We start from the raw sequence: 13124 nt of genomic DNA, 5'->3' as shown, positions 1-13124 counted from the left end.
CTTGGCTATGTACAGTGCAAACTCACAAGATTAAAAAAATAACATAAAACAATATAATGGTGACGTTACTCTAAAATGGATAAAGACAAAATGAAACTAACAGGTGCTGAGAATAAAGCGCTGGCCGAGAACATCCACTAATAGACAGAGCGTATATCAGATGGTTGTTTCAGCTTGAGAGCACATAATATTCTAACTCCAGTGACTGGTACAGTCCCAGACATCGGCTAGGTAGATAGCGCTGAGGTGCAGAAGTGCAGTGATGCAGACGTCGATTCACCAATCAGAAACGGGCAGGCTGGAAATGCTAGTTTGGTGATCGGCGACGCGGCAGGGGGGAGGTGGAGAGCGAGTGTGATATGTTTGCGCCTGGCAAAACGTATTTGACTAAATATACTACACTTGCTTGTAGTATCTAGATGTTGTAGATGTACTGAAGTAACATGACGATAGGAAAGACCAGGCCAAATCTCTCTTGAAGGAGATTATCGGAACAGTATCAATTGGATAAGTTTTAAATTTAGGGAAAATACCTGGGTAAATACTGGTTCGGTAACAGGGGGTGAAGGCTATGCTACATGATAGTTCATACTCTGCGTTGCTCCACCTTGTTTCATTCGAAATGGATTTTATTCCTATGCTCAATAAACGATCCTTGACCGGACACTATAAATATAACTCTTCCGGATGAGTAAGGGGAATAAAAAGAACCTTCTGAATATTAATGGAGTTACATTAGTAACGTGCATAAATGGAGAAGAAAGGGGGGTATCAATAGGGAATAGACCTACTGAAGTTTATCTAATACCAAGAGTTGATGGTCTGGTTAACATAGATTGGAGGTAAATAGGCGATTTAAAATAGACTAGGAATGACGTTATTGTACATTCGGTTTCAGGGACACTGGGCTAACGAAAAACATAGGCCCCATAGACCTTGTGTAGGAAAAATGTCTATGACTGCGGTGCAACTTAGAAAACGGTCACAGACGGGAACGAAATCTCACCGGGGGTAACGGAAAACACAGGCCTCGTAGACCGTGCCCCACCATTTGTAACGAAAAACATAGGCCCATAGACCGTGCGTGGGAAAAATCAAAACGCGCGGTCTATGAGGCCATTTCCACTACAAGGGGTACATTTGTGAGGAACACAAATGCGAACAAGCCTTAATGGTCTCCAGGCCTATATGCAACTGAAAACTCTCACCCCAGAAGTGACTCGACTCGTGGGGACCATTCAGGCTTGTTCGCATTTGTGTTCCTCACGTGTGACCCAAAGAATGAGGTGATTTGATAAAATACCATGCCCAAGATTACCATCAGAGTGCCAGCAGGATGATGGGGAATTAGCCTTGGCTACGATCATCTTTTGTCCAGTCGTGATGGTCGAAAGGTTAAGGGCTCCTATACACCAGTTGAAGAGTGCTCCTGGCAGTATGGGTTCGAGTCACTTCTGGGGTGTGAGTTTTCAGTTGCATATATGCCTGGGGACCATTCAGGCTTGTTCGCATATATATATATATATATATATATATATATATATATATATATATATATATATATATATATATATATATATTTATATATATATATATATATATATATATATATATATATATATATATATATATATATATATATATATATATATATATATATTGGTGTATACTGGCAGCAGGTTTTCTTTCAAACATGTTTCATTGAATATGACCGCATATTCTGTATTTATTATTTTCTGGTTTAGGGCTTCTATCCCTCTAACTATTTTCTTAGCATCAGGGCTTAATTGAAATAGGAGTTCTCCAAAACTCATTTTCGTACTTTTAAGGTGAAGAAAAGAAGTGATTTACTATAGAGTGTATTACACTTATTTGTATAATTTGCACGACGTTTCGAACCTCCATGGTTCATTCTCAAGTGAACAGATCTTACAATACTAGTTGATTTTATACCCGCATTAGGTCAGGTGATAATACAATGAAGGTGAAAACATGGGGGGATACATAAGGGATAAATGTGAGGTGAAACATAGAGGCTGTAGAAGGCTTATTGGCCCATACGAGGCATCTCCTATCTAAACACAAAGATTAATCCAGTGTAATTGGCCTGTTATGTTGGACATTGTCTTCTGTGTTGGCATCGATATGTTCTTGTCTTGTCCTTACTCTCATGGTGGGTAGAGTAAATAGTTCCGTGATTTGGGTGTTCATGGTAGGTCGCTCTATTCTTATGTGAATTGCCTCAAGAATTTGTAATCTTCTTGAATCTTGGGTTTTGTCTATTATGCAAGTATTCTTGTTCAACATTTCTCTTGTTAGAGTAATGTCATGGGCTTGTCTCATGTGATTCCTAGGGGCACCAGATTGAAGATGGCATGTCAAACGCCTCGTCAGCTTGGTCGACGTCATACCTATGTACTTACATTGAAGGTTACATCCTTCGTGGGGGGCAAGTGTACATGTATACAACGCTTGACTGCTGTAGAGGGTTCTCCGTCGGCTTCGGGCTGTTTTTGATAAGGAGTTCGGAAGTCTTCTTGGTTTTGAAGAATATTATCAGGTTTATGTTTTGGTTAGGAGTAGTGCTTTTTACTCCTTTACGGATTATTTCTTTCATTATTCTTTCCTCTTTTATATGTTCACTGTGCATGGTTGATTTGTAATATAATTTTATTGGTGGTGTTGTGGTTTCTGTTCTAGGTTCTGAATTATACCAACGGTCCAAGTGTCTTCTTATAGCAGCGTTTATTTCCGCGTTGCTATATCCGTTGTTCACCAATACCTGAGTTACTCTTTCAAACTCTCTACTCACGTTGCTCCATTCAGAGCAGTGGGTAAGCGCTCGACGAATATAAGCATTGAGAACACTGGCTTTGTATCTTTGGGGGCACTCACTTCTACCGTTCAGGCATAATCCTATGTTGGTGGGCTTGGTATATACGTTGGTGCTTAAAGAGGTTCCTGTTTTTGTTATTAGTACATCCAAGAATGGCAGACTGTTATTTTCACTATTTTCATGTGTAAATCGGAGTACTGACTCTCTCTCTAGGTGTCTTTTTAGGTCAATTAGTTCATCTGAGTCTTTTACTATTACGAATATGTCATCTACATAACGGCAGTATACAGTTGGTTTTTGTCTGCTACTGAAGACCCTATCTTCGATGGTTCCCATATAAAAATTAGCAAATAAAACTCCTAAGGGGGAGCCCATTGCTACTCCGTCTATTTGTAAATACATGTCTCCTTGTGGACTGATGAAAGGGGCTTCCTTTGTACATGCTTCGAGAAGACTTTTCAAGTGTGGCTCAGGTATGTCTAATTTGGGGGTGCTCTCGTCTCTGTATACTCTGTCCAGTATCATTCCTATGGTTGTGTCGACTGGGACGTTGGTAAAAAGGGATTCAACGTCCAAGGAAGCAATGATTCCATCGGGCTGGGTAGATTTGATCAATTCTAGGAAATCTGCTGATGATTGTAGACTAAACTTACTTGGAGTGTATGGAGTTAGGAGTTCATTGAGTTTCTTTGCCAGGTGATAAGTTGGGGTTGGGATTTGGCTGATTATAGGGCGTAGTGGGTTACCTGGTTTATGCGTCTTAACATTGCCGTAGGCATATCCTAAGCCATAGTCGCCTTGAAGTTTATTGAAATGCACACTACCTTTCTTTGCGTTGATTGCTGTAATTGTTTTGTTTACTTTCCGCTTAAGGTCTTCTACGGGGTTCCTCGTGATTCGTTGATATTTGGAGTCGTCACTTAGGATGTCGCTAATTTTGTTCATGTATTCATGGGTAGGAATCAATACATATGCTGCTGTTTTGTCGGCTTTTCTTATTGTTACGTCTTTCAGATTTTTTAGTTGTTTCGCTGCTTCTTTGAGTCGTGGGGTTAAGATTGTAGATGAATATGTTCCTTGTTTTTTCCCTGCTTCTGCAAGTAGTTCAGCTTGAAGTGTGTCAGTGGTGATGACTTTTTTGTTGTCTTCTAGGTTATGGATATCGTCCAGAAGCATTTCGATTTCCAGGCGTTTTTGATGCATCTTTGGTTTAGATAAGAATTGACAATTTAGACCAAGATTCAAGAGGTCTCGTTGGTCCTGGGTAAGATCATAAGAAGTCAGGTTAAAGTAGCCATCTTTAGGACGAGGGATTTTTAGCTGTCCACCGTTTAGGGATGTTAACTTACGGAGTGTCTTTGTTTCTACAAGAGTTTTATGTTGTTGTTTCAGGATAAATAGTTCACTGTTGATGGTTTGCTTGAGTTGGATAGGGATGTCGTACTGGGTCCATCTGTTAAACAAATGGACCCAGTACGACATCCCTATCCAACTCAAGCAAACCATCAACAGTGAACTATTTAACCTGAAACAACAACATAAAACTCTTGTAGAAACAAAGACACTCCGTAAGTTAACATCCCTAAACGGTGGACAGCTAAAAATCCCTCGTCCTAAAGATGGCTACTTTAACCTGACTTCTTATGATCTTACCCAGGACCAACGAGACCTCTTAAATCTTGGTCTAAATTGTCAATTCTTATCTAAACCAAAGATGCATCAAAAACGCCTGGAAATCGAAATGCTTCTGGACGATATCCATAAGCTAGAAGACAACAAAAAAGTCATCACCACTGACACACTTCAAGCTGAACTACTTGCAGAAGCAGGGAAAAAACGAGGAACATATTCATCTACAATCTTAACCCCACGATTCAAAGAAGCAGCGAAACAACTAAAAAATCTGAAAGACGTAACAATAAGAAAAGCCGACAAAACAGCAGCAAATGTATTGATTCCTACCCATGAATACATGAACAAAATTAGCGACATCCTAAGTGACGACTCCAAATTTCAACGAATCACGAGGAACCCCGTAGAAGACCTTAAGCGGAAAGTAAACAAAACAATTACAGCAATCAACGCAAAGAAAGGTAGTGTGCATTTCAATAAACTTCAAGGCGACTATGGCTTAGGATATGCCTACGGCAATGTTAAGACGCATAAACCAGGTAACCCACTACGCCCTATAATCAGCCAAATACCAACCCCAACTTATCACCTGGCAAAGAAACTCAATGAACTCCTAACTCCATACACTCCAAGTAAGTTTAGTCTACAATCATCAGCAGATTTCCTAGAATTGATCAAATCTACCCAGCCCGATGGAATCATCGCTTCCCTGGACGTTGAATCCCTTTTTACCAACGTCCCAGTCGACACAACCATAGGAATGATACTGGACAGAGTATACAGAGACGAGAGCACCCCCAAATTAGACATACCTGAGCCACACTTGAAAAGTCTTCTCGAAGCATGTACAAAGGAAGCCCCTTTCATCAGTCCACAAGGAGACATGTATTTACAAATAGACGGAGTAGCAATGGGCTCCCCCTTAGGAGTTTTATTTGCTAATTTTTATATGGGAACCATCGAAGATAGGGTCTTCAGTAGCAGACAAAAACCAACTGTATACTGCCGTTATGTAGATGACATATTCGTAATAGTAAGACTCAGATGAACTAATTGACCTAAAAAGACACCTAGAGAGAGAGTCAGTACTCCGATTTACACATGAAAATAGTGAAAATAACAGTCTGCCATTCTTGGATGTACTAATAACAAAAACAGGAACCTCTTTAAGCACCAACGTATATACCAAGCCCACCAACATAGGATTATGCCTGAACGGTAGAAGTGAGTGCCCCCAAAGATACAAAGCCAGTGTTCTCAATGCTTATATTCGTCGAGCGCTTACCCACTGCTCTGAATGGAGCAACGTGAGTAGAGAGTTTGAAAGAGTAACTCAGGTATTGGTGAACAACGGATATAGCAACGCGGAAATAAACGCTGCTATAAGAAGACACTTGGACCGTTGGTATAATTCAGAACCTAGAACAGAAACCACAACACCCCCAATAAAATTATATTACAAATCAACCATGCACAGTGAACATGTAAAAGAGGAAAGAATAATGAAAGAAATAATCCGTAAAGGAGTAAAAAGCACTACTCCTAACCAAAACATAAACCTGATAATATTCTTCAAAACCAAGAAGACTTCCGAACTCCTTATCAAAAACAGCCCGAAGCCGACGGAGAACCCTCTACAGCAGTCAAGCGTTGTATACATGTACACTTGCCCCCACGAAGGATGTAACCTTCAATGTAAGTACATAGGTATGACGTCGACCAAGCTGACGAGGCGTTTGACATGCCATCTTCAATCTGGTGCCCCTAGGAATCACATGAGACAAGCCCATGATATTACTCTAACAAGAGAAATGTTGAACAAGAATACTTGCATAATAGACAAAACCCAAGATTCAAGAAGATTACAAATTCTTGAGGCAATTCACATAAGAATAGAGCGACCTACCATGAACACCCAAATCACGGAACTATTTACTCTACCCACCATGAGAGTAAGGACAAGACAAGAACATATCGATGCCAACACAGAAGACAATGTCCAACATAACAGGCCAATTACACTGGATTAATCTTTGTGTTTAGATAGGAGATGCCTCGTATGGGCCAATAAGCCTTCTGCAGCCCCTATGTTTATCCCTTATGTATCCCCCCATGTTTTCACCTTCATTGTATTATCACCTGACCTAATGCGGGTATAAAATCAACTAGTATTGTAAGATCTGTTCACTTGAGAATGAACCATGGAGGTTCGAAACGTCGTGCAAATTATACAAATAAGTGTAATACACTCTATAGTAAATCACTTCTTTTCTTCACCTTAAAAGTACGAAAATGAGTTTTGGAGAACTCCTATTTCAATTAAGCCCTGATGCTAAGAAAATAGTTAGAGGGATAGAAGCCCTAAACCAGAAAATAATAAATACAGAATATGCGGTGAAATATTCAATGAAACATATATATATATATATATATATATATATATATATATATATATATATATATATATATATATATATATATATATATATATATAATGTACCTAATAGCCAGAACGCACTTCTCGGCCTACTATGCAAGGCCCGATTTGCCTAATAGGCCGAGTGATTTTCTTTTTTTTTCAATGAATTGATTCCAGTTAGTTGATTGGAATTATTATTATTATATTACATTAGGAACATAATTTATTGACTTAGTTGTTTTAGTTTAGGTTAGGTTAAGATAAGTTAGGTTAGGTTCGGAAGGGTTGGTTAGGTTCAGTCATATATCTATTTTAGTTTTAACTCAAATTTAAAACAATTAACTTATACATAATGAAATGAACAGATTTATCATTTCATAAGAAAAAATTAGAAAAATATATAAATTCAGGAAAACTTGGCCTATTAGGCAAAACGGGTCTTGCATAGTAGGCCGAATACGACGTTCTGGCTACTAGTAGTAGGCATCCATCAGTCTCAGGAAATAGTAGAAGAAATAACTTTGTTATTTCACCTTGAAATAACGAAAATGAGTTTTTGAGAACTCGTCTTTCAGCTAAGCCCTGATGCTAGGAAAATAGTTAGAGGGTAGAAGCCCTAAACCAGAAGATAGTAAATACTAAATATGCGGTCATATTCAATGAGACATGTTTAAAAGAAAACCTGCTGCCAGTATACACGAATATATCTATATAAATAAAAATGGATATGTTCGTTTGTTCAAAATGGCTAATCTCCAAAAGTTCTTCACCGATTGCTTTGAAATTTGCACACAATGTTCCATTCGCTTCCGGCCAGGTTTTTATATACATACTCTATAGATGTCACGTCTGTGACGGTAAAAAAAAATCTGCTTTTCTGAAAAAATGTGTTTTTCATGTGAGGGAAATCTTTGAAACCTCTTTACCAATTGCTTTAAAATTTTGACACAACATTGCATTCGAATAGGCGCGTCTTTTTATATACCTACTATATAGATGCCACTCCTTGACAGGTAAAAACATGCGTTTTTGAAAAACAGCGCCATCTGTTGTCCATAATAGCACATCTACGCTATACTAAATATGTCACGAATTCCATTTCAGTGTTTCTGATTGCATTGATAAATTTTATTTTCATAGATTTCAATTTATTTTACTTTATATTGAATTATTTTGTGTGACATTGTGTTTTGTGTGACAGAGATTATATGTTCCTTAATGGAGCCCTGTTGCTTTGCATAAGCAACAGGGCTCCATTAAGGAACATATAATCTCTTCCCACAACCAAAGCATCGCCAGAGAAATCCTAGTAAACAACACAGAAATCATCGATAGATACAGCGATAGCAGACGGCTTGACGTTTGCGAGGCACTACACATTAAAAAGTCAACACCAGCAATCAACAGCCAATTAATGCACAACTATATTCTACCCACCTCAAGACTCCGCTCCAATATAGAAGCATCAAGAAATATGGACCAATAGGCTTTCTACAATTACTTCCATTCAATACCCATTGTTTCGTGTTCTGTCTTGTGTTGATGAATTTAATACCCTATTAATACCACCTCACCCCATCCACCTCACTCAAATGTAGATATAAACAAATCGGAGATGTGTAAGTTCTATTCAGTTGTGTATGTGTAAACTAAAGTCTTTGAAAATGTAATAAGTTTTACGAAACGTGCTCAAGTGTCACGTCAGACTAGAAATAAAAATGAATTTTGGAGAATTGATTTTTGAATTACCACCAACAGTGAAAAGGAATGTACGAAAGATCGAGAAAATTCGTGTTAGAATTATTAATCTTACTTTTTCGGTCATATTTAATAATATATGTCTACAGGAAACACTGCTACCAAAATATACTAATATATATATATATATATATAAATATATATATATATATATATATATATATATATATATATATATATATATATATATATATATATATATATATATATATATATATACACACATATATAAATATATATATTAGTATATTTTGGTAGCAGTGTTTCCTGTGAACATATATTATTAAATATGACCGAAAAAGTAAGATTAATAATTCTAACACGAATTTTCTCGATCTTTCGTACATTCCTTTTCACTGTTGGTGGTAATTCAAAAATCAATTCTCCAAAATTCATTTTTATTTCTAGTCTGACGTGACACTTGAGCACGTTTCGTAAAACTTATTACATTTTCAAAGACTTTAGTTTACACATACACAACTGAATAGAACTTACACATCTCCGATTTGTTTATATCTACATTTGAGTGAGGTGGATGGGGTGAGGTGGTATTAATAGGGTATTAATAGGGCATATATATATTTATATATATATATATATATATATATATATATATATATATATATATATATATATATATATATATATATATATATATATATGTCGTACCCAGTAGCCAGAACGCACTTCTTGGTCTAATATGCAAGGCCCGATTTGCCTAATAGGCCGAGTAATTTTCTTTATTTCCAATAAATTGTTTCCAATTAGTATATTTGAATTATTATTATTATTTATAATAAGAACAAAAATTATTTACTTAGTTGTGTTAGGTTAGGTAGGGTTGGTTAGGTTCGGTCATATATCTACGTTAGTTTTAACTTAAATTAAAAAAAAACTAACTCATACACAATGAAATGGATAGCTTTATAATTTCATAAGAAAAAAAAATTGAAAAATATTTAAATTCAGGAAAACTTGGCTTATTAGGCAAATCGAGTCTTGCATAGTAGGCCGAGAAGTGCGTTCTGGCTACTAGGTACGACATATATATATATATATATATATATATATATATATATATATATATATATATATATATATATATACATATATACATATATACATATATACATATATATATATATATATATATATATATATATATATGTATATATATATATGTATATATGTATATATGTATATATGTATATATATATATATATATATATATATATATATATATATATATATATATATATATATATATATACGTATGTAAGTAAATAAACTGATAAACGTTGACAGCTCTCCTCTCACCGCCTCTGGTAACTTGGACAGCTTGGCGAAATTAAAGTGGTGCTAAGGCCCTCACATGGGCAGCACCGATGTAGACCTATTGTCCACACAACTCTGCCACACACTGCGCACGCTGTCGTCATCAGGTAGTAGATAATACCCGAGCTGACCTACAGCCTAACCTACTACTAAAATAATACGAAACACAGTAATAGAAAAGACAGTAATGCTGCGCCTGTCTAGCCTAGTTACCAAGGGACATTGGGAGGGAAATGATAATCTACCTAAAAACATTCCTGTTCAACGACGCCTGGACTCCAATGGTTGTAGAGGTACTCGGTTTCTGGGCCGATCCTCGGTGTCCCGGTCGTGTGTCACAGGTCTTCAGGTGTCGTGGAATAACACGTCATCGCCGTTCTCATTTCCATATTTCAATTCTTCCAAGGTAGCCCAGCCAGAGGTCACTGAGCACGTCGCTTTCCCCACTCGCTAACTCACCGAGACGAATACTCATGAATCCAGACGCGATTTTTCCCATCCGAGTCTCCAGTGGATGTGACTTTGTCACTGCAGACCGCACGTTGTTTTGGAGCGCGACTTCGCAGGGCTTCACATTGCCCTCCCAGCGTCGCCGCTCACCTCCGTCATTGACTAACGGCAATGACCTCTTGGCGCTCTTTCACCCGCTAAACTCTGCTTCTTCGTGCTCCCCGGAAGTACACTAGTCTTCAATAACGATGGTAGAATGCATTAGGCTGCTCAATCCACTGGACACAATTCTAAAACATAGGGACTTTCAGGGACTAGCCTAGTGGCATACCTATGAACTTTTTCCAGCTTCGTCTTATGCCTGACAAGGTACAGGGTACATCCTGGAGCCGCATACTCCAGGATTGGTCGTACATATGTGGTATACAGACGGGGAGCCGGTCGGCCGACCGGACAGCACGCTGGACTTGTGATCCTGTGGTAACGGGTTCGATCCTGGGCGCCGGCGAGAAGCAATGGGCAGAGTTTCTTTCACCTTATGCCCCTATTACCTAGCAGTAAAATAGGTACCTGGGTGTTAGTCAGCTGTCACGGGCTGCTTCCTGGGGGTGGAAGCCTGGTCGAGGACCGGGCCGCGGGGACACTAAAGCCCCGAAATCATCTCAAGATAACCTCAAGATACAAAGTTTTGAATGGTTCTTTACACAGGTTCCTGAAGGCAGTTCTGATGTTAGCCAGCCTTGCATACACCGTTGATGTCATTCTTTATATGTGGGCTTCATGAGACAAGTTTGGTGTGATATAAACTCCTAGGTATATCTCTTTCCGTTTCATGAAGGACTTCATCTCCTACTCGGTATCCTGTGCCTGCTCTCCTGTTTCCACTGCCTAGTTTCATTACCTTACATTTACTCGGGTTGAACTTCAGTAGCCATTTGTTGGATCATTCATTCAGTTTGTCTATATCATGTTGTAGCCTCATACAATCTTCCTCTATCTTAATCCTCGTCATTATCTTTGCATTGTGCAAACAATGAGAGGAACGATTCTATTATCCTCTGGGAGATCATTTACATATATCAGAAACAGTATAGGTCAGAGAACTGATCCCTGTGGGACTCCACTGGTGACGCCTCGCCAATCTGAAACCACACCCCTCACAGTGACACGCTGTCTTCTGGTGCATAGGTACTCCCTTATACCATGGAGTACCTTCCCTTTCACCCCCGCTTGCATCTGCAGCTTGTGCACTAGTCTCATATGAGAAATTGTGTCAAAAGCTTTCTGGCAAATCTAAAAATATGCAGTCTGCCCAGCCGTCTCTGTTTTGTTTGATTTGTGTTGCCTGATCATAAAATTCAATTAATCCTGTGAGGCATGATTTGTCATTTGTGAACCCATGCTGATGTTGAGTTACAAAGTTCTTTTGCTCCAGATGTTCAACTAGTTTTTTTCGTACAATCTTCTCAATCAACTTGCATGGAATGCAAGTTAGGGACTCTGGCCTGTAGTTCAGTGCTTCCTGTGTGTCACCCTTCTTTTATATTGGGACTACATTGGCCGTCTTCCAAATTTTTGGCAATTCACATGTCATTGATTTGTTGTACTCCTTGGATAGTGGCAGGGACAGAGCTTTTGCTGCTTCCTTTAGTATCCATGGTGAGTTTCCATCCTGGGCCTATAGCCTTTGTCACATCCAAATGTAGCAGATGTGTGTGGTGAGCGTGTGTATGTTTTCTTGTGTGTTCGTGTTTGTACTCACCTAGTGGGTGAGTGTTTTTTTTTGGTGTGTGTGTACTCACCTAGTTGTGCTTGCGGGGGTTGAGCTCTGGCTCTTTGGTCCCGTCTCTCAACCGTCAATCAACAGGTGTACAGATTCCTGAGCCTATTGGGCTCTATCATATCTACACTTGAAACTGTGTATGGCGTCAGCCTCCTCCACATCACTTCCTAATGCATTCCATTTGTCAACCACTCTGACACTAAAAAAGTTCTTTCTAATATCTCTGTGGCTCATTTGGGCACTCAGTTTCCACCTGTGTCCCCTTGTGCGTGTTCCCCTTGTGTTAAATAGACTGTCTTTATCTACCCTATCAATTCCCTTCAGAATCATGAATGTGGTGATCATGTCCCCCCTTACTCTTCTGTCTTCCAGCGAAGTGAGGTTTAATTCTCCTAGTCTCTCCTCGTAGCTCATACCTCTCAGCTCGGGTACTAGTCTGGTGGCAAACCTTTGAACCTTTTCCAGTTTAGTCTTATCCTTGACTAGATATGGACTCCATGCTGGGGCTGCATACTCCAGGATTGGCCTGACATATGTGGTATATAATGTTCTGAATGATTCTTTACACAAGTTTCTGAATGCCGTTCGTATGTTGGCCAGCCTGGCATATGCCGCTGATGTTATCCGCTTGATATGTGCTGCAGGAGACAGGTCTGGCGTGATATCAACCCCCAAGTCTTTTTCCTTCTTTGACTCCTAAAGAATTTCCTCTCCCAGATGATACCTTGTATCTGGCCTCCTGCTCCAGACACCTATCTTCATTACATTACATTTGGTTGGGTTAAACTCTAACAACCATTTGTTTGACCATTCCTTCAGCTTGTCTAGGTCTTCTTGAAGCCTCAAATAGTCCTCTTCTGTTTTAATCCTTCTCATAATTTTAGCATCGTCCGCAAACATTGAAAGAAATG

This window comes from Procambarus clarkii, chromosome 56 (genome assembly GCF_040958095.1).
Source record: "Procambarus clarkii isolate CNS0578487 chromosome 56, FALCON_Pclarkii_2.0, whole genome shotgun sequence".
NCBI lineage: Eukaryota > Metazoa > Arthropoda > Malacostraca > Decapoda > Cambaridae > Procambarus > Procambarus clarkii.
This window is presented reverse-complemented; position numbering follows the sequence as displayed.